This window comes from Odocoileus virginianus, chromosome 5 (genome assembly GCF_023699985.2).
Source record: "Odocoileus virginianus isolate 20LAN1187 ecotype Illinois chromosome 5, Ovbor_1.2, whole genome shotgun sequence".
NCBI lineage: Eukaryota > Metazoa > Chordata > Mammalia > Artiodactyla > Cervidae > Odocoileus > Odocoileus virginianus.
The window spans coordinates 75,893,768-75,914,948 of record NC_069678.1 but is presented as its reverse complement, the minus strand read 5'-3'; the positions used below and the strand labels follow the sequence as shown (position 1 = coordinate 75,914,948).

General features: G+C 37.9%; 1 non-coding gene and 1 pseudogene across 1 annotated transcript; both read left to right on the top strand.

The window, feature by feature from the left end:
• The first annotated feature begins 1,339 nt into the window (after positions 1 to 1,339).
• Positions 1,340 to 1,446, top strand: LOC139035301 (U6 spliceosomal RNA). The gene has a single exon (XR_011487972.1). It is a non-coding gene; the product is annotated as a U6 spliceosomal RNA (small nuclear RNA).
• Positions 1,447 to 6,849: 5,403 nt separating this feature from the next.
• The window catches only part of LOC110146405 (serine/threonine-protein phosphatase 1 regulatory subunit 10 pseudogene), a 33,078-nt pseudogene continuing 18,746 nt past the window's right edge, over positions 6,850 to 21,181 (top strand).

Below are 21,181 nucleotides of genomic sequence, written 5' to 3'. Positions count from 1 at the left end.
GAGAATGTCCTCATGCTTCAAAGTCACATGTTGAAGTGCTTAGGAATGCTGTATTTCCCACATTTATAACATAATTTCACCTGCAATGTAGGAGACCTGGGTTCTATCTCTGGGTCGGGAAGATCTGCTGGAGGAGGGAATGGCTATCCATGCTAGTGTTCTTGCCTGGAGAACTGCTTGGACAGAGGAGCCTGGTGAGCTACAGTCATTGAGTCACAAAGAGTCAGACACAACTGAGAGACTTTCACTTTCATAACATAATTGTTTAATTTAGTATTTTGAACTAGAAGCCCCAGTCAGTAACTGATAATAAAAGGATTTGTTGTTTTTCAGTTGCCAAGGATCAGTCCAGATGCCCAATAAAAGGATAAAATAAGATTGGTTTAGAAGTGATATGCAAGATGGACTGCAGGGAAATTATTTAAGAACTTGCTCTGTTATACTAGAAGCAATCTGAGCTGAATCTTGATCTATCACCAGTGTTTTACTTGGCAGAGAAGTAGGAGAAGAGTAACACAGGCAGAATAGTCAACATTACAGCAAGCGGAGCAGGGCGTTTGGTTGAGGAGGAAATTGTAGTCTGATGCAGCTTGAGCCAGAGCGTGGTAAGGGAGCGAATGATGTGAGATAAGACTAGAAAAATAAATTGCAGCCACATTGTGGAGAGTTTTGAATGCTCAGCTTATGTTCTTAAGGCAATAGGTGACATAAAATATTTTTAAGAAGAGAAAGATGTTTTGGAGTGAAAATTATAAAAGAGAGTATTGAAATGCTCAATACCCAAGGTCAAAATTCAAGATAAAGTTTTCATTTTCCTAAATTTGGAGGTCATAAATGACAGTGTATGCTTTAACAAAATAAAGTTACAAAGAAAATTCCAGGAAACTAATAATTCCTAAGGAGATCTAAACTTGCCATCTGGTTTGTGTCTCTTCAGATAGGTATATCAAATATAAATATTTTGTACCTTTACTTGAATCTGCTAAGGATGTATTTTTGAGTCTTAAGCTTGGTTATTTTTGTAACTCCTGCGTTTTTAGACTTATGTTTCATTTGCAGTGTTTCTGAGTTCAGAGGGATAATAATTATTGTCTTAGATTCTTGTTTTTTAACTCTTCCATTCAAAACCACAAAAGAGTCTTTGTTCCAGTTTTGGCAATGTTATTTTTATTAAAATTTTTCCAACATGCTTTTCTCTTTGCTGGTGTTATTCTTACACACATACCTACAAAGGCTAAATCAACAAAAATACAATGAAAGTGGCATTTTAATTTACTAAATCAGACAAGAGATTTTGAATTGTAATAAAACATTTTTTTTTCATAGAAATCAAATAGTACTGCTCACTTCGGCAGCACATATACTAAAATTGGAACGACACAGAGAAGATTAGCATGGCCCCTGCACAAGGATGACACGCAAATTTGTGAAACATTCCATATTTTTTATAGATCAATGGAACAAAACAGAAAGCCCAGAGATAAATCCACACACCTACAGGCACCTTATCTTTGACAAAGGAGGCAAGGATATACAATGGAAAAAAGACAACCTCTTTAACAAGTGGTGCTGGGAAAACTGGTCAACCACTTGTAAAAGAATGAAACTAGAACACTTTCTAATACCATACACAAAAAGAAACTCAAAATGGATTAAAGATCTAAATGTAAGACCAGAAACTATAAAACTCCTAGAGGAGAACATAGGCAAAACACTCTCCGACATAAATCACTGCAGGATCCTCTATGACCCACCTCCCAGAATATTGGAAATAAAAGCAAAAATAAACAAATGGGACCTAATGAAACTTAAAAGCTTTTGCACAACAAAGGAAACTATAAGTAAGGTGAAAAGACAGCCCTCAGAATGGGGGAAAATAATAGCAAACGAAGCAACAGACAAAGGATTAATCTCAAAAATATACAAACAACTCCTGCAGCTCAATTCCAGAAAAATAAATGACCCAATCAAAAAATGGGCCAAAGAACTCAACAGACATTTCTCCAAAGAAGATGTTAGGATGGCTAACAAACACATGAAAAGATGCTCAACATCACTCATTCTCAGAGAAATGCAAATCAAAACCACAACGAGGTACCATTACACGCCAGTCAGGATGGCTGCTATCCAAAAGTCTACAAGCAATGAATGCTGGAGAGGGTGTGGAGAAAAGGGAACCCTCTTACACTGTTGGTGGGAATGCAAACTAGTACAGCCACAATGGAGAACAGTGTGGAGATTCCTTAAAAAACTGGAAATAGAACTGCCATATCACCCAGCAATCCCACTTCTGGGCATACACACCGAGGAAACCAGATCTGAAAGAGACACGTGCACCCCAATGTTCATCGCAGTACTGTTTATAATAGCCAGGACATGGAAGCAACCTAGATGCCCACCAGCGGACGAATGGATAAGGCAGCTATGGTACATATACACAATGGAATATTACTCAGCCATTAAAAAAATTCATTTGAATCAGTTCTAATGAGATGGATGAAACTGGAGCCCATTATACAGAGTGAAGTAAGCCAGAAAGATAAACACCAATACATTATACTAAAGCATATATATGGAATTTAGAAAGATGGTAATGATAACCCTATAGGCAAAACAGAAAAAGAGACACAGATGTACAGAATAGACTTTTGGACTCTGTGGGAGAAGGCGAGGGTGGGATGTTCTGATAGAACAGTATCGAAAACATGTAGATTATCAAGAGTGAAACAGATCACCAGCCCAGGTTGGATGCATGAGACAAGTGCTCGGGGCTGGTGCACTGGGAAGACCCAGAGGGTTGGGGTGGGGAGGGAGGTGGGAGGGGGGTTCAGGATGGGGAACACATGTAAATCCATGGCTGATTCATGTCAATGTATGGCAAAAACCACTACAATATTGTAAAGTAATAGCCTCCAACTAATAAAAATAAATGAAAAAATAAAAAATAAATCAAATAGTAGCATATGCAGCTGCATAGAAAATAAGTTGGATTCTTTCCTGGATGATGAAAAGAAGAACCAATAAAATCAGGCATAGGTAGAATAATAAGTTGGGATCTTCACCAATTTGCAGTCCTCCAAACAATGAAGTACTTAAATTATTTAGTTTCCAAGTTATCTTGGAATTATACTCTTCATGTTTGATATGTGTCTTATACATTATATTCTACAGCATTATATATGAGTGATGTAGATAGTACATGACTTAGCATTTTAAAGGGTAATTTTGAGTACATTCAGTTTTTGGCTTAGGCCTAATTTTAAATACAATTATTCTGTCTCCCCATCTATTATTAAGATAGGATTTAAGTGTTTCCTTCTTTCTTCCTAAAAGAATTTCATTTAATTTGTTGATTTTGTATGTGTGAAACATTTACTTCCTGAGGAATTTATTTTCTAAAGAGAAATGCCAATTTTTATTTATTAAAGTAATAGCAATACTGTTTAAAATGTTTATCTGCTGGAACTAGAAATGTATTATTGCTTTTCAGATGCTCATTGGGTTAAAACTCTTGGCATTACTTTGGCGGGATGTAGATGCTATCTTCACTCAGGTAAATATGAATAATGATAAACAAAGAATATTTGTTAAAATAATACTCATCTTAAATATTACAAACCAAAATGCCTTTAAAAAATCAAAAGACTTCCGGATGAAAGAGTATGAGACATGATAGCAATACCTGAAACACTTAGAAGTAACATTATAATGATTGAGCACAAGCAGATAAAATAAAAGAAAAGAAAATAAAAGAAAGCACCACTGTTGTTATTATTATTGTTGTCATCAAGGGGAAAAAGTACAACCCAACATTTTATATTAACCATGATTATTGTTATATAAAATCACAGCATATAAAGACTTGAAAAGATGAGAAGAAAAGGAAAATACTTACTGAGTTAGGATTTAGAGATTGTTTTTATTTCTAAAAAAATTTGCAAGTTTCATTAGAAATAAGCATATTAGCAGCCTAAAAAGCCAGTTAAAGGTCAGTCTTTATTTTGTCATGTTAAAGAGAGAAAATATTTTAAAACTTTTAACCATATTGAAAATAACAGAAAGTAAACTCTTAAAAATATTCTTTTAAAAAACACTTCAATCAAACTATTCTTTTAATCAAAGAAACTGTCGATCTTCCTCAGGGGTGGGAAGAAAACAAAGGATTGAGATGAAAGCACTCTTTGATTTGTCCAAAAAAGGATTTAGGCATTTAAAAATTCCATATGCTTTTATAACCTTTTGATTTATTTAGTCTTATGTTTCTTGGCATAGTTCAAACTTCCATAGCTGGTCTTCATAAGAGGTGTGTGTCTACATTAATAGAAGAAAGGAACATGTGGTAAAAAACTGCCACATTAATTTTCCATTTTGAATACTTTTTAAGAAGGCTGATAATGCTTTTTTTCTTCATTCAAGAACTTTTGAGATAAATTTTGCAACTTTTCAAAAGACTAAAATAGTGTCTTGAATGCAAAGTTTGAATTATGTAATCAATAGTATCAAGTTTTCAGAACCTTAGGCAAAAACCTGCTTCTGGGGCCCAGCTATGACAGGGACAGCAGCGATAACCTCAGACATGGAGAGGAACCAGCTACCTTTGAATCTCCTAAGATCTTTATTGACCCAGAAAGTCAATCGCTGTCCTCAGTCAAAAGACTGAAGGAGATACCCTTTTCATTTTGACATTCTCCTTTGCCTCAGGTGAGATCGTTCAGGATTATCCCTGCCCTGTATTTGGGGAGGTGAAGAGGGCAGACATTTGGCAGGAAGTTGTGAGACCGCGGAGACATGGATTACACTGTTCTAGTTTCTTCTGGTATGATGCTAAAGTGAGGACCTTTCTGGAGATGGAGACAGTAAATCCTCCTTCTCAAAGGAGGAAAAACGCAGGTACAGTAAATATATTTCCACATGACTGCTGAGCCCTTTGTCTCTTTGAAATCTCTGCCAGTTTCAGCCCTTGCTATAGGGATTTGCTGGCCATGGCTGCCATTAGGTGACCCTTCCTTAGCATCCTTTAGACTACTACAGAACATGAGATCAGAGTTCACACCTGGTCCAACTTGAGTCAAATTCTTTTTCTCTTAGAAATTTCAAATTGGTATTCAAAGTTGATAGAATTCAATTGGGAAAACCAGAGGTTGTCTGAATGTACTCCCAAATTGGAGGGTTGCTGGGCTTTTTCAGGATGTCAGTGTGAGGGTGAGAGCAGGTCAGGGCAATTTAAGGGCACGCATTCTGAATTTGAATTCCACCTCTGCCACATACTCAATGTGTAACACTGGGAATATTAATCCTCTCTAAGATTGAACTTCCAAGTGAAAAAAGATGCAGTTAAAGGTGCTTACCTTGCAGCACTGATATGAAGCTCAAATGAGATAAATGATGTGAAATCAATGTGACCATGAGCAATGTTTTTGTGATGAAATTGAGTAAAGTAGAAAATATAACACTATATAACACATAGTAAGGGTTAGTATTATTTCATGAAACTCTGTCATATATATATATTCACATATATGTATGCGAAACTCTGTCATATATATATATATATATACACACAAACACACACACACACACACAAATTTGTGTGTGAATTGGATCATGCTATAAAGTGTATAAAGTGTATTACTAAAAGTTGTAGTATTTTTTTTCTTACGTTTGAAACCAGTGCTACTTAACATATATGGTCCAGAGACATCTACATTAGAATCATTTGGATACCTGTTAAAAATGCAGATTCTTGAACTCCACTGCCAAGAATCAGAATTTCTGAGGGTATAATTCAGGAATCTACATTTCAGCTACTTCTCCAGATAAGTCTCACACACACTGAAACTTGAGAATCAGTGCTTTAAACCTACAGAAAGTGTTCAAATATTAGTTGTTTTTATTATATAATTAAGTTCATTCCTGCCTTCAAACACAACTGTACTCCATGACGGGCATAGAGGAGGAGGCAGTTAATCTATTTTGAGTAGTGTAACATCTATCAACATAGTGCTCTGGCATTTTGGTTGATCTGATATGTTTTGTTGCATTTGACTTCTTGTTTACCAAAGACGGCTAACTCTACGGCTAGAACTCCCAACCTCTATACTGTACTTCAGAAATTTCACAGATGTTCCCAAGGTATTGATTCCCCCAGTTCTCAGAAACTTGAATATGAGAAGCCTTCTACATTTACTCTAGTGTGTCGTTTTTGGAAGCACTAACAAAGGCACAGATGGTAAAAAAAATAATAATAATAATTTATGGTCAAATGTAGATTAGAATTCATGTACACTAGAGCTACTACTCCAAATGTTGTTCACAGGCCAGAAGCACTTACATCATCTGGAAGTTTGTTAGAAATGCAAAATCTACCTAGAGGAGTGGAATGGGGTGGGAGGTGGGAGGGAGGTTCAAGAGAGAGGGGACATGTGTATACCTATGGCTGATTCATGATTCAGAAACCAACACAATATTGTAAAGGAAAGATTCTCCAATTAAAAATAAATAACTTATTTTAAAATGCAGAGTCACAGGCCCATCCCAGACCTACATTATAGTTTGAGAAGCACTGTACTAGAGGAAACATGTAATCTGTTACCTAATTTTCAGCAACAATTTCATGCAAAGGTAACAATTTTCTGAAAAATAATTATTTAAAGTATACCCACTACCCCATCAACAAAAATGCCGGTATTTTGTAGGCAGTGTTTGCTGGCTATAAAATCATATGATCATTGTAGAGATGTTTGAAAATTTAAAAAGTAGGAAAATTTATCCACAATGAAATATATATTCATGGAACTTCCCTGGTGGTCCAGTGGCTGGGAGACATCCTTGTGAAGAGATTACTGCAATATGGTGTGGTAAGTAACAGAAGAGCATTCAGACTGTGAATGAGGCAAGACTTCTGGGATCCTGGAACCTATTGGGTAAGAAGGGAGTTAACAAGATAAAATCCAAAGTAAGAATAAGGCAGTTTTAGAAAACATTCTAGTCTGGGCTGGTGATCTGTTTCACCATAGATAATATACATGTTTCGATGCTGTTCTCTTGAAACAGGATCACTACAATAAAAGACACAATAGTGAAAAATAATACTAAAAATGTACTGAGAATTTATTGAGCCAGGCACTCTGCTATTTATCATCTTTTTCATCTTCACAACCCCATAAGGTTGGATTTGTCATAGGAATGATAAAGATGCCATTGGAGGGTCTTAAGCAGGAGAGTAATGTGATTGTGTACTTTAAAGGTAAAGAATCACTCTAGGGAATTCCCTGACAGTCCAGTGGTTAGAACCATGTTTCCATTGCAGAGGGCATGGGTGCAATCCCTGGTCGGAAAACTAAAATTCTTCATGCTGTGCCAAAAAACAAAAAAGATTAAAAATAAATAAATGAAAGAGTCATTACAACTAAAAAATAACAACAAAGGGTCACTGTGCCAGTATATAAAGTGCTTTTTTAAAAAGCCACTACATGTAGGCTGTCTTGAAATACATGTAATTAACAGCATTCCCCAAACCCAATTTCATAAGTGAGATCCCAGATTCCCATTACCACTTAAAACCAAATTGTCCAATACCTTAACTCTTTTATTATATTTCTTCTTTTTCTCTCTATTCTGTTGACTTGCTAGCAACATACAACACTCTGTAAGGAAATTGTTATTAGGTTTTGTAACATGGGCTCCCTCTGTTGACTGCGTAGCAATAAAACAGCAACCATTCGACATCCAGCAGAAACAATTGCTTTGGATCTTTACAGTAATTCTTCTTTTTTTTTTTTTTTGCTTTTAGGAAAATCAGAGGTCTTTGCCCCTAAATTATGTAACTTATAAAGCAATCGAGTGCATTTATGACCCAATTATTGGGTCATTTACATTTTAACCAAAGAAATATTTTCATACTCATAGTCACCATTTTCACTGGCATTGTTCCATTTCTTCATCAAAAAGCCATTTACACTCATTAAGCTGAACAGCTACTTGAATCTCATAATAGAATTATTCAGACTTCAATTTCCTATTATGCCCATAGTCACACAAATGAACTTTATTATTGCCACTTATCAGTAATAATCGCTCATTAGGAGTGTCATTTCTATACAACTTCCAGATCGCCTAAGTCCATAACAGGTTGGCTCCCAACAGCTCTGAATGAATTCCTGGCAGAGACTGCAGTAAGGGATTCACCATGTGGGCTTCCCCTGTTGGACTGTAGACAGAGTCATGCATTCATTTAACAAATACCTACTGGTACGTGCTCCAAGCCAGCTCTGTGCTTCAGAGGCCTATTGTAACATCGACCCTGAACCCAAGATTCCCGTGGTCTAGTGAAGGAGATATTTGACATCTGAAGCAGTGCCTCTACCTTGTAGTAGAACTTACATGTAATTCCAGTGGTACTACATGCCATAAAAGCAGAAGGAGTTATTAATTATGATTGAGAAAATTCTGAAGGATGCCTTGGAGAGGATACCATTTGGCCTGAAAAGGACATAAGCGCCATGATGGCAGGATTATCTTCCTGTTTTGTTCAGTGTTTTATCTGAAGTTCCTACAAATAACGACTGGCACATAATAAGTGCTTAATAAATAGCTATTGAATGAATGGGTTGATCTTGAAATCAAGAAGAATTTTAGTGACAAGCAAAGAAAAAGAATTTCCTTTTTGAAGAGGCTTCAAAGCCATGATTATTACCTTTAGTTTACTCTTGACTTTCCATTACTTTTAGGATAAAATACTGTCCCCTGTCCTCTTCTCCAGAGTTATATCCACGTATCCCATTCCAAGCCATTAGAGTCTGCAGATGTCTGGTGAGGAACTGGACAGTCTATATTTCATCTATCTGTCCAAGAAATAAAAAATACAAAATATTTTATCTTGGCATGAATCACTCATGTACCAGCTATAATGTAAGTTATTAATGAACATACTGATCCTGTATATATGTGTTTCAAGTTGAAATCCACAGTTTCAATAAATAGAAAATCAAATTAAAATTTGTTTAACCTAGTGAAAGGATTTATTGTCAAATGTAACTGAAAGCCAAGCAATAGGGCAGAGTTCAGAGTGGTTCAATCGGGGCTTTTCCTCAATTGCTCTTCAGCTGTTTCATCTCCAACTGCTATGTATATAGCCTGTAATCCTCGCACTGGCTTCTGTAGTGGATGCAGATTAGAAGCTAGCAGAAAGATTATGTGCTTTCTTGCTCACATACAAAGGAAGACAGCATTGCTTCTTAAAACTATTAATAGTGAGTGAAAGTTCCAGACTTGACTAAATCCCAACTGAACTGCTTTCTGTAGCCAGAAACTGCCAGATTTGACTGATTTATGCGTGATCTACCAGAACGAATCGTTGTGGCTTAAGATTACTTGGCTTCTGTCGGTCAGAGCCCCTCTAGAACTGGGATTGGAGTCAACGACACAAGGAAGAGGGAGTAGCGCCCAGAGGAAAATATGAGTGTGGTAATAAAGGGAGAATAGCAGAAAGTGAAGAGGAACTAAAGATTAGATAGCATCACTGACTCAATCGATAAGAATTTGAGCAACCTCCGGAAGTCAGTGGAGGTCCGAGGAGCCTGGCGTGCTGTAGTCCATCGGGTTGCGAAAGTGGGACATGACTTAGTGACTGAACAACGACAGAGGAAGGGACGAGGGAAGGTTGGTGCTGGATAGGCAACTGATGAACCTCTGATGTGTCACCTTTTTGATTGGCAAATATGTATCAACTATTGCTGGAATTTTTATTGAGTTTATCTGAAATTTCTTCTGGCTGTAAAACTTCAAACAGACCTGAGCTTTTACCATTGCTCCATCACATATTCAGCTCTCTCTCCCCAGAAACCCCTTTTCACCCAGGAAACTCTTATTGACCTTGAAGAACGACTCTTCCCTGAAAAGGCTTTTCTGACTCTCCATCTGGTTACGCACTGACACAAGGCTCTCGTGGTCCCCTGGTTTCCTCCAGGGCAGCAGTTGACATACTGTGATGTATTTGTTTCCATATCTGGCTCTCCCACAGGCAGGGTTCTCCTTGAGGATAGTGTTATCAGATGCTTTGACTGCAAATAACAGAAACCTAATGCAAACTGACTTAAGCAATAAGAGATTTATTATTTATCAAAATGTTAAGTGTTTGGGTAGGGCAGGCTCCAGGATTGGTTGATATAGTGGTTCAACAGTATCATCAAGAGCTCATCTTCACACTCTCCGACATAAATCACAGCAGGATCCTCTATGACCCACCTCCCAGAATATTGGAAATAAAAGCAAAAATAAACAAATGGGACCTAATGAAACTTAAAATCTTTTGCACAACAAAGGAAACTATAAGCAAGGTGAAAAGATAGCCCTCAGATTGGGAGAAAATAATAGCAAACGAAGCAACAGACAAAGGATTAATCTCAAAAATATACAAACAACTCCTGCAGCTCAATTCCAGAAAAATAAATGACCCAATCAAAAAATGGGCTAAAGAACTAAACAGACATTTCTCCAAAGAAGACATACAGATGGCTAACAAACACATGAAAAGATGCTCAACATCACTCCTTATCAGAGAAATGCAAATCAAAACCACAATGAGGTACCGTTACACGCCAGTCAGGATGGCTGCTATCCAAAAGTCTACAAGCAATAAATGCTGGAGAGGGTGTGGAGAAAAGGGAACCCTCTTACACTGTTGGTGGGAATTCAAACTAATACAGTCACTATGGAGAACAGTGTGGAGATTCCTTAAAAAAACTGGAAATAGAACTGCCATATGACCCAGCAATCCCACTTCTGGGCATACACACAGAGGAAACCAGATCTGAAAGAGACACGTGCACCCCAATGTTCATCGCAGCACTGTTTATAATTGCCAGGACATGGAAGCAACCTAGATGCCCATCAGCAGACGAATGGATAAGGCAGCTATGGTACATATACACAATGGAATATTACTCAGCCATTAAAAAGAATTCATTTGAATCAGTTCTAATGAGATGGATGAAACTGGAGCCCATTATACAGAGTGAAGTAAGCCAGAAAGATAAAGATCAATACAGTATACTAAAGCATATATATGGAATTTAGAAAGATGGTAACAATAACCCTATATGCAAAACAGAAAAAGAGACACAGATGTACAGAACAGACTTTTGGACTCTGTGGGAGAAGGCGAGGGTGGGATGTTCTGAGAGAATAGCATTGAAACAAGTATACTATCAAGGGTGAAACAGACCACCAGCCCAGGTTGGATGCATGAGACAAGTGCTTGGGCCTGGTGCACTGGGAAGCCCCAGAGGGATGGGATGGGGAGGGAGGCAGGAGGCGGGATCAGGATGGGGAACACATGTAAATCCATGGCTGATTCATGTCAATGTATGGCAAAAAAACACTACAATACTGTAAAGTAATTAACCTCCAACTAATAAAAATAAATGAAAAAAAAAATAAATTGATTGAAAAAAAAAAAGAGCTCATCTTCTTTCCCTCTCTCTGACATCTTCAGTGTTTAGCTTCACCTTCAGGCTGCTAACAGGATGGCTGAAAAGTTTTAGGCATCATATAATTCAGAGAAAGAAGAGGAAACTTCTATTTCTTTGGAATAAGGAAAACATATTCCAGAAACTCCCGTGAAGACTTTCCCTCACCTTCTTAGCCACCTCTACATCAGTCACTGGCAAGGGGAATAATGTTATCACAGAGTTTAAGTTAATCATCCAAGGCAGGGTGGAAACTGGTAAATGTTTATGCTAATTACTATAGTAAAGTCTTGCTGTCACCCCCACATCCCCTGAACTTTGAGATTCTATGGCTCTGTGCATCTGCCTTTGTGACTCCATTTTCCACCCCAGCCCAAAACTTACCAACATGGTCATATCCTAGACCATATCCTTACCAATAAATATACCCCTCCATAATTTCACTTTGAAACATCTTACTCTCCTACTATATTTCCAGCTCACTTTCTTTAATACTGCAACTCCACTTTCAGCCCCACTCATATTCCAGTAACAATTGACATATTCCACCAATGTTCCTACCACCTTTTCACCATCTGTCACCCACTTAATGTCCTCATTTCTCTTCCTACCCAACTTAAATTTCATGGTCCGTGATTATGATCACTCCCTTGCATATACTACCAACACCCTTGCCCCACTTCATTTCATGATAATTTTTGGGTAAGGTTACAACCCTACCCATACCCTACTCAGCTTATTCTGTGCACCAAGACCTTTGTGTGTGGCTGGAAAAAAACACATGACATTGTACATTAGTCTTTCAGTTCAGTTCAGTTGCTTAATCATGTCTGACTCTTTGCGACCCATGAACCGCAACACATCAGGCTTCCCTGTCCATCACCAACACCCAGAGCTTGCTCAAACTCAAGTCCATCAAGTCTGTGATGCCATCCAACTATCTCATCCTCGGTCATCCCCTTCTCCTCCTGCCTCCAATCTTTCCCAGCATCAGGGTCTTTGCCAGTGGGTCAGTTCTTCGCATCAGGTGGCCAAAATATTGGAGCTTCAGCTTCAACATTGGTCCTTCCAATGAATATTCAGGACTGATTTCCTTTAGGATTGACTGGTTTGATCTCCTTGCAGTCCAAGGGACTCACAAGTGTCTTCTCCAACACCATAGTTCAAAAGCATCAATTGTTCAGTGCTCAGCCTTCTTTATGGTCCAACTCTCACATCCACATGTGACTACTGGAAAAGCCACACCTTTGACTAGATGGACCTTTGTCGGCAAAGTAATATCTCTGCTTTTTAATATGCTGTCTAGTTTGGTCATAGCTTTTCTTCCAAGGAGTAAGTGTCTTTTAATTTCATGGCTGCAGTCACCATCTTAAGTGATTTTGGAGCCCAAGAAAATAAAGTCTGTCACTGTTTCCATTATTTCCCCATCTACTTGCTGTGAAGTGATGGGACTGGATGCCATGATCTTAGTTTTTTGAATGCTGAGTTTTACTTAACCATTAGTCTTACTTTACTCTTAATAGATTTTTACTGCTGAACTGTAAAGCTGCTCAACAATCACAATACATTTCATTAGTCTATTTTGTCTTTCATTCTCCTAGGTGAGCCTCCATCTCTGAAAACCTACAACATCTCCTTTCATGTGCCAAATTTAATTGCCTACTCTGCTTCTTATTTTATTGAGAAAACAAAGGTGACTAGAAGAGAACTTCCTTAGATTCCTAACACCACATCTAGCCATCCAGCTACATCTGTGCCGATAACCTCTGCTTTCTCTGTTAATGTGCATTCACAGTCTATTAAACAAATGGACCCATTCCTCTTCTTATGCCATAGATCCAAATCCCTTCTCACTTACTCAAGGATATTGCTCCAGCAATTCTCCCATTTTCTGTCTGGCATCACCAATATTTTTTCCTACTAAGTCAGTGGTTCTCAACCATGGGTTATTTTTGATCATTCCTCTGCCTCATCTCTCAGGGAACACTTGGCAATGTCTAGAGTCCCTTATGGCTATCACAGCTGGGGAGATTGGGGAATGCATAGAGTGGATAGACTGCCAGGGATATTATGTTCAGAATCCTATAATGCAAAAGACAGCCCTCCACAACAAAAAATTATTCAGCCCAAAATGCCAGTAGTGCCAAAGTTGGGAAACTCTAAACTAGATCATTCCTATAAGCACACACACATAAATTCTAATATTTCTGTCATATTAAATCCCCAAACTCCCCTTCCAACTTCAACCCTGTTGCTATTTTATTGTAGAAGTCCTCAAATATCTTATCTAATCTCACTGTGCCACTTCCTTTCCTCTAAATCTCACTTAAACTTTTACAGTCTGGCTCTGCCCCATCAGAGCCAGACATTCCATCAGAATTTCTCTTGTTAAGTTCAACAGTCAATTCTCAGCAGCACATAATTGAGTTGGTCACTCTATTTTCCAAGAAACATTGCTTTCATTTGATTCTTAAAATCTACCCTCTCCTGGTTTTCTTTCTAATTTTAATAATTCTTCCTCAGCTTCTTTTCTGGTTTCTTATGTCCTGACCTTAGCCCAGAGCTCAGTCCTTGGACCTTTTTCTTGTATATACTCACTTCGTTGCTGACTTCATGTAGCTTCAAATAATCATCTACATGCCAATGAATCCTAAATTTTTATCTCTAGCCTGAGCCTCTTGCCTGAACTCCAGATCCATATATCCAGTTGCTTATTCATCATCTCCACCTGAATATTTAAATGCACACAAGGCTTGGCATGTCCAAGCTTAGCTCCAGATCTTTCCCCTTAAAACCTGCTTCTTCCCAGTCTTATTCACCAAAGTAAATGTCATCCATGACTCCATTCTTCCGCATCTCCATCTGATCCATTAGCAAACTTTATAAGCTCTACCTTTAAAATACAGTATGTTCAGAATCAGACCACTTGTGCCTCTGCTGCTATCATCCTGATCCTAGGCACCATCATTTCTCCCCTACAATACCACCTATCAGTCTCCCAACCTCCACCCTTATCCTCCTCCCATCTATTATCAACACAGGAACCAGAATGAAAATGTGACATCATAAAGTAGATCATATCGCTTCTTGGTTCAGAAGCTATCCAATTGTTACCCATATCTCTCAGAATATGAGTCAGAATTCTTATAGTAATTAGTCTGCCCCAGTTTCACTAGCCTTTTTGTTGTTCCTGGCTCACACCAAACACACTCCAGCCTCAGAGCCTTTGTACTTGCTCTTTTTTCTATCTAGCATGATCTCCTTTTTGTGAAAATGCAAGGTCTTTGCTCAAAGGTCACCTTCCCAGAGAGGCCTTTCCTGATCTTGCTATCTCACTGATTCTTCCTGCCCTCCTTCCATTCTTTATTTTTCTTCCTGACTTTTAACACCTTCTAAAACTCTGTATATTTCACATACTTATTTGTCCATCTCTCCCTAATAGAACGTAAGCTCCATGACAGCATGTCTGTCTTGTTTAAGGTTGTATCTGTAGTGCTTAGAGCAATGCCTCAAACATGGTACCTTCTCCATACTTATTTGTGGAAAGAATGATCCAGCCCCAGTGACCACTGATGGGAGGGACCATATGACTTGAATCCAAATCCATGGTGCCCAGGAGAGGCACGCAGTAGGAACTAATAAAATAAAGGAACCGTCTTGATTGTTTTGAACAGTTGTGCCTGTCACGTGTTTCAATGCTTTCTTGATTCTGATGGACAGAGTTTCTCCTCGTCTGCACTCTTCAGATATTCCTGTGGGGAGACAGAGATTTCTCTGGGCACTCTTTCTAAGTCCCTTGGTATCTGGGAGTCTTTCTATTCCTTTTGTCCTCTTCCTGAAGCTTTTATCCCATGACTCTGTACCCCAGCCAAGCCCTGGGCGTATCTGACACCATCACTCCTTTGGGCTCCACTCTTGGAACACCTGCACTTTCCACCTAATTTTGGGTGCCTGACACCTTTGTTAAAGGTGATATTGACTCTTTTGTGTCCCTATTATTTAGGATAGGGTCTAGAACATACTAGGAACTCTATTATTGGTACTTGGACTAAGCCTTTGCCTATTTCTACTTTTACTTACTGCCATTCAATAAACCTCATTCTTACCATACTACCACATAGTCACCATGATACCTTAGTAAATGTATTAGTAAACATCTGTGGTGTTGTAATTAAGAGCATAGTTTTGGAATCCAATATACTGAGTCCTGGCTTTGTAACTTGCTGGTTATAAAATTTGGGGGAAAAAAAGATATTTAACTTCTGTAGCTTCTCTTTCTCTACTGCTAAAATGAAAAATAATAATGCCAGAGAAAGTTATGGTGAAGATTAAATTCAATACTGTATACTAAGCCCTAGCACTCTGGAACAAAGTAGCTCAATGAGTGATAACAGTAATATTCTCTAGTGTATGACAATAATAATAGTACAACTATGAGTATCTTGAGGATAAGGGACTATATTTTTAGCATCTAGAATGTATAGACCTTGTGAAGGATGCAGATGGTGAGAGGTGGGGCTGTTGATGCCTGTTGGGGCCACATTATGAAGGGTTAAGCCTTTATTCTTTAGATAATGAAGAATAATCAAAGAGTTATATAACACCTTAAAGCAAAGAGCAAGTTAAAGATGATATTTGTGAGTACCAAATGAGGAAGGCCAGGAGAGCTGCATGGGGCCATGTTAACAACTCATTGAACTTTATGGTGACTGACATCAGTAATGCGCTCAGGCTATAGTTACATGATGTCAGCCTTCAGATGAAAACGGAAAACTTCAGTCAAACATCTGGTTGTTTAGTCTACCCAACATCAAAGACCTGGCTGTTCTGAAACTTTCAGATGTTTGGCGGAATGGTTTAGTTTTCATCTTCATCTAAGGGGCCTGGTAGACACAATCACTATGATTTTTGTCAGCTTTAGGCTTGAGGGTTCTTTTTTTTTAATTATAAAAACATTTTTATGGTAACATAAAAGGATTTTTTTAAAAAGAAAAACAAAACCTTCCTAATTCTACCATGCTAAAACCACTGGTTTTATTTTTGTATATTCCTTTTATAGCATATAAAGTTTATATTGCTTACCCACAGTGAACATATGTTTGTGTCCTTTCCTTTGCAGTTAGTGTTATATTGTAATGTTTAATGTTAATATAATTCATGTTGGAAAATAATTACTATATAATATTATCAACTCAATAAACTGGACATCTACTGAATTTTAACATCTTGAGACTGTTGGAAATTTTTGTTCCTTCTAATTTTTCATTAAAATGTATAACTTTTTTGTTATTAAACTTCTCCCTCTAAAAAATTTCATAGGATAATCAGTTAAAGGTCAAAGTGTTTTTATGACTCACAATATATTTATATATTCCAAAGGAATTTTATTAATTTATGTTGATAACAATAATGTATGAGTTCTCTATTTTACCATAATCTTATCAGCATCATTATTATAATTTCAATGCTTTCAAGTTTGGCTAATTGAACCAGTTCTAACATAATAACATATAAGTAATACATTATATATGTAACACATATGTTTTATATATGTGTGTATTATAATCTATATTTGTCCTTATCTCTTCTTCTTTCCCACAACATCAATAAAAAGAGAAAAAATGATTTTTTTAAAGGTATCAACTCATAGTTTAAAAAAATACAAGAGAAGTTGTCAGTGGGCACATTTTTAGAAGTGGAAAAGGTTAGCAGAGTTGAGAAATTTGAAATATGCTGAGCAGTGAATCCAGTGGGAAGCTACAGAAATGAATAATATTAATAGTAATATCTTACAACATATCTTCTTAAATATCAGGCATTGTTCTAAGCATTTTATATATATATGTATAAAATCATTTAATTCTCACAACATCCTTTGAGGTAGATAATATTATTTTTACCATTTACAAAAGAAGAAAATGAAGTATGAGGTCAAATAATTTGTGCAGGGTCGCATAGCCAAATTTCAAGCCCAAGCTTTCTAGGTTCAAAGTTTATTCCCCTGACTACACATTGTACTGCCTCTTGATAAAGCCTCAGTAATTTGAAGCACAGAGAACCATCGAAGGCAGGGATGAGGTATGGAAATTGATTGAAAGTCTGTGAAGAGAGACATTAGACTTGCAGTTCTCTTCCCCAAATGAATAAAACAACCTGGTGTATCTCCATACCCTGGCAGGAGACCAGACATTTGATCAAAAGAAAAATTGAGCCCTAGAGGCCAAAGCACAGATTTAGGTCCTGTGGGACCTGGAGAGAAGGGCCAAGTGAAAACAGGAAAGTTAAGTGAATGTCTACTTACTGAATGCTGAGAACTTTGGCCCCCATGTCTTGTTCAGCTTAGAGTACTTGGATAGTCAAGCAGTCACACTTGCCTCTCTTACCCAAGAGAAGGGACTGGAGAATCTGACCAGCTTCAGAGAAAAGAACTACAAATACTGATATTTTGGGATCCTCAGCACACCAGTCAAGTAATCTTCCTATTACTCTACAGTGAAGCCACCAATCAACAAATTCCATCTATTAACACAGAGCTTCCAATTGACTTTTTAGTAAATTAGTGTTAAATATGAAGAGCTGCAAGATTTCACCAAATATTTGAAAAGAGATTCCACAATGAGAGATGACAAAAGAAACAAACAAAATTAAACTCACAGAAAATAAATTAGGAAACAGAAGAAAATTTTGAAATGATCATTAATATGAGAAGGGGACGACAGAGGATGAGATGGTTGGATGGCATCACTGACTCAATGGACTCAATGGACGAAGTTTTGAGTAAACTTCGGGAGTTGGTGATGAACAGGGAGGCCTGGAGTGCTGCAGTCCATGGGATCGCGAAGAGTCGGACACGACTGAGTGACTGAACAGAACTGAACTGAATTGATACTTAGATAAAAATAGACATTGCATTCATGAAATAAGACTAGGATGCTTTCTTTTTTAAAACGGGAATAATAAAAGATGAAGAACTCATGAAAATTAAACCCATGATAGCAGAAAGAATCAACAAAATGTTTAGAAATTAAAGAAATAGAACAAAAAGAGTTTGACAACAGAAGAGATAAGGAAACTGAAAAAAACAATTCAGGAGATCTAACATCCAAACAACGTGAGTTTCAAAAAGAGAATGCAAAAAGACAAAAGAAAGAAAAATTATTAAAGAAAGAATACAAAAAAAAAGATTCCAGATTAAAGAATATATATTTCCAGTTTATAAATGCTTATCAAGGGTGGAGCACAATGGATTTAAAAAAAAAACTATGTCAAGGGGCATCATTAAGAAACTTCAGAACACTAGGAGATTAAAAAAAAGTATGCTCAGTCTCCCAGGGGAAAATAATGGTATCATATAAGTGATTGAGAGAATATTGAAATAACATTAAATTTCTCAACAACAAATACTAGAAACTAGAATATGAAATAGCAATGCCTTAAAACTTCTGTGAGAAAATTATTTTCAACCAAGAATTGTTTATCCAGAGAACTACCAATCAATTGTGAAGGCACAATTAAGGCATACTGAGACTTGCAAAGTCTTTTTAAAAAATTACTTCCCATACCTTTTTTCCAGGAGGCTACTACAGGATATATGCCACCAAAATGAGGGAGTTAAAAAAGAGAGAGAGAAACATGGGATTGGTAAAATAGGAGATAGAACAAAGGAGAGAGGCAAAGAGAATCCCCATGATGCTTATAAAAAGGAATCATAGAACTGAGAGAGTAACATTGACATAGGTACATGTGTGCATGCTCAGTCATATCTGCTTCTTTGTGACCCCATAGACTGTGGCCCACCAAGCTCCTCTGTCCAAGGAATTTCCCATGCAGGAATACTGAAGAGGGTTGCCATTTCCTACTCCAGGGTATCTTCCCAACCCAGAGATCAAACTTGTGTCTCCTGCCTTGGCAGGAAAATTGTTTACCACTAGTGCCATCTGAGAAGCCATATGTAAAATAGCTCAAAGGAAGCTACTGCAAAGCGCAGAGCTCAGTTCTCTGTGATGACCTAGAGGGGTGGGAAGAGGGAGTGGGAGAGAGCCTCAAGAGGGAGGAGAACATATGTATGTGCTATGCTGTGCTCAGCTGTGTCCAGCTCTTTTCAAGCCCATGGACTATAATCTGCCAGGCTCCTCTGACCATGGGATTTCCCAGGCAAGATTACTGAAGTGGTCGCCATTTCCTTCTCCAGAGGATCTTCCTGACCCAGGGATCGAACCCACATCTTTAGCATCATCTGCATTGGCAGGCAGATTCTTTACCACTGCACCACCTGGGAAGCCCAAATATATATATAGTTAGTTAGTTCAGTTGCTCAATCGTGTCTGACTCTTTGCAACCCCATGGACTGCAGAACCCCGGGCTTCTCTATCCATCACCAACTCCTGTAGCTTGCTCAAACTCATGTCCATAGAGTCTATGATGCCATCCAACCATCTCATCTTCTGTCGTCCCTTTATCCTCCTGCCTTCAATCTTTCCCAGCATCAGGGTCTTTTGCAATGAGTCAGTTCTTCGCATCAGGTGGCCAAAGTATTGGAGCTTCAGCTTTAGCATCAGTCCTTCCAACGAACACTCAGGACTGATCTCCTTTAGGATGGACTGGCTGGATCTCCTTGCAGTATAAGGGATTCTCAAGAGTCTTCTCCAGCACCACAGTTCAAAAGCATCAGTTCTTCAGCACTCAGCCTTCTTTACAGTCCAACTCTCACATCCATACATGACTACTGGAAAAACCATACCTTTGACTGGATGGACCTTTGTCGGCAAGGTAATGTCTCTGCTTTTTAATATACTGTCTAGGTTGGTCATAACTTTTCTTCCAAGGAGCAAGTGTCTTTTAATTTCATGGCTGCAGTCACCATCTGCAGTGATTTTGAAACCCAAAAAAATAAAGTCTGCCACCATTTCCATTGTTTCCCCATCTATTTGCCATGAAATGATGGGACCAGATGCCATGATCTTCGTTTTCTGAATGTTGAGCTTTAAGCCAACTTTTTCACTCTCCTCTTTCACTTTCATCTAGAGGCTCTTTAGTTCTTCTTCACTTTCTGCCATAAGGGTGGTGTCATCTGCATATGTGAGGTTATTGATATTTCTCCTAGCAATCTTGATTCCAGCTTGTGCTTCATTCAGCCCAGTGTTTCTGCATATAAGCAGGGTGGCAATATACAGCCTTGACGTATTCCTTTCCCAATTTGGAACCAGTCTATTGTTCCATGTCCAGTTCTAACTGTTGCTTCTTGACCTGCATACAGATTTCTTAGGAGGCAGGTAAGGTGGTCTGGTATTCCCATCTCTTTAACAGTTTTCCACAATTTGTTGTGATCCACACAGCCAAAGGGTTTGAAGTAGTCAATAAATCAGAAGTAGATGTTTTTCTGAAACTCTTTAGCTTTTTCAATGATCCAACAAATGTTGGCAATTTGATCTCTGGTTCCTCTGCCTTTTCTAAAACTATCTTGAACACCTGGAAGTTCACAGCTCACATACTGTTGAAGCTTGGCTTGGAGAATTTTGAGCATTACTTTGCTAGCCTTGTGATATGAGTGCAATTGTGTGGTAGTTTGAACATTCTTTGGCATTGCCTTTCTTTGGGATTGGAATGAAAAATGACCTTTTCCAGTCCTGTGGCCATTGCTGATTTTTCCAAATTTGCTGGCATATGGAGTACAGCATTTTAACAACATCATCTTTTAGAATTTAAAATAGCTT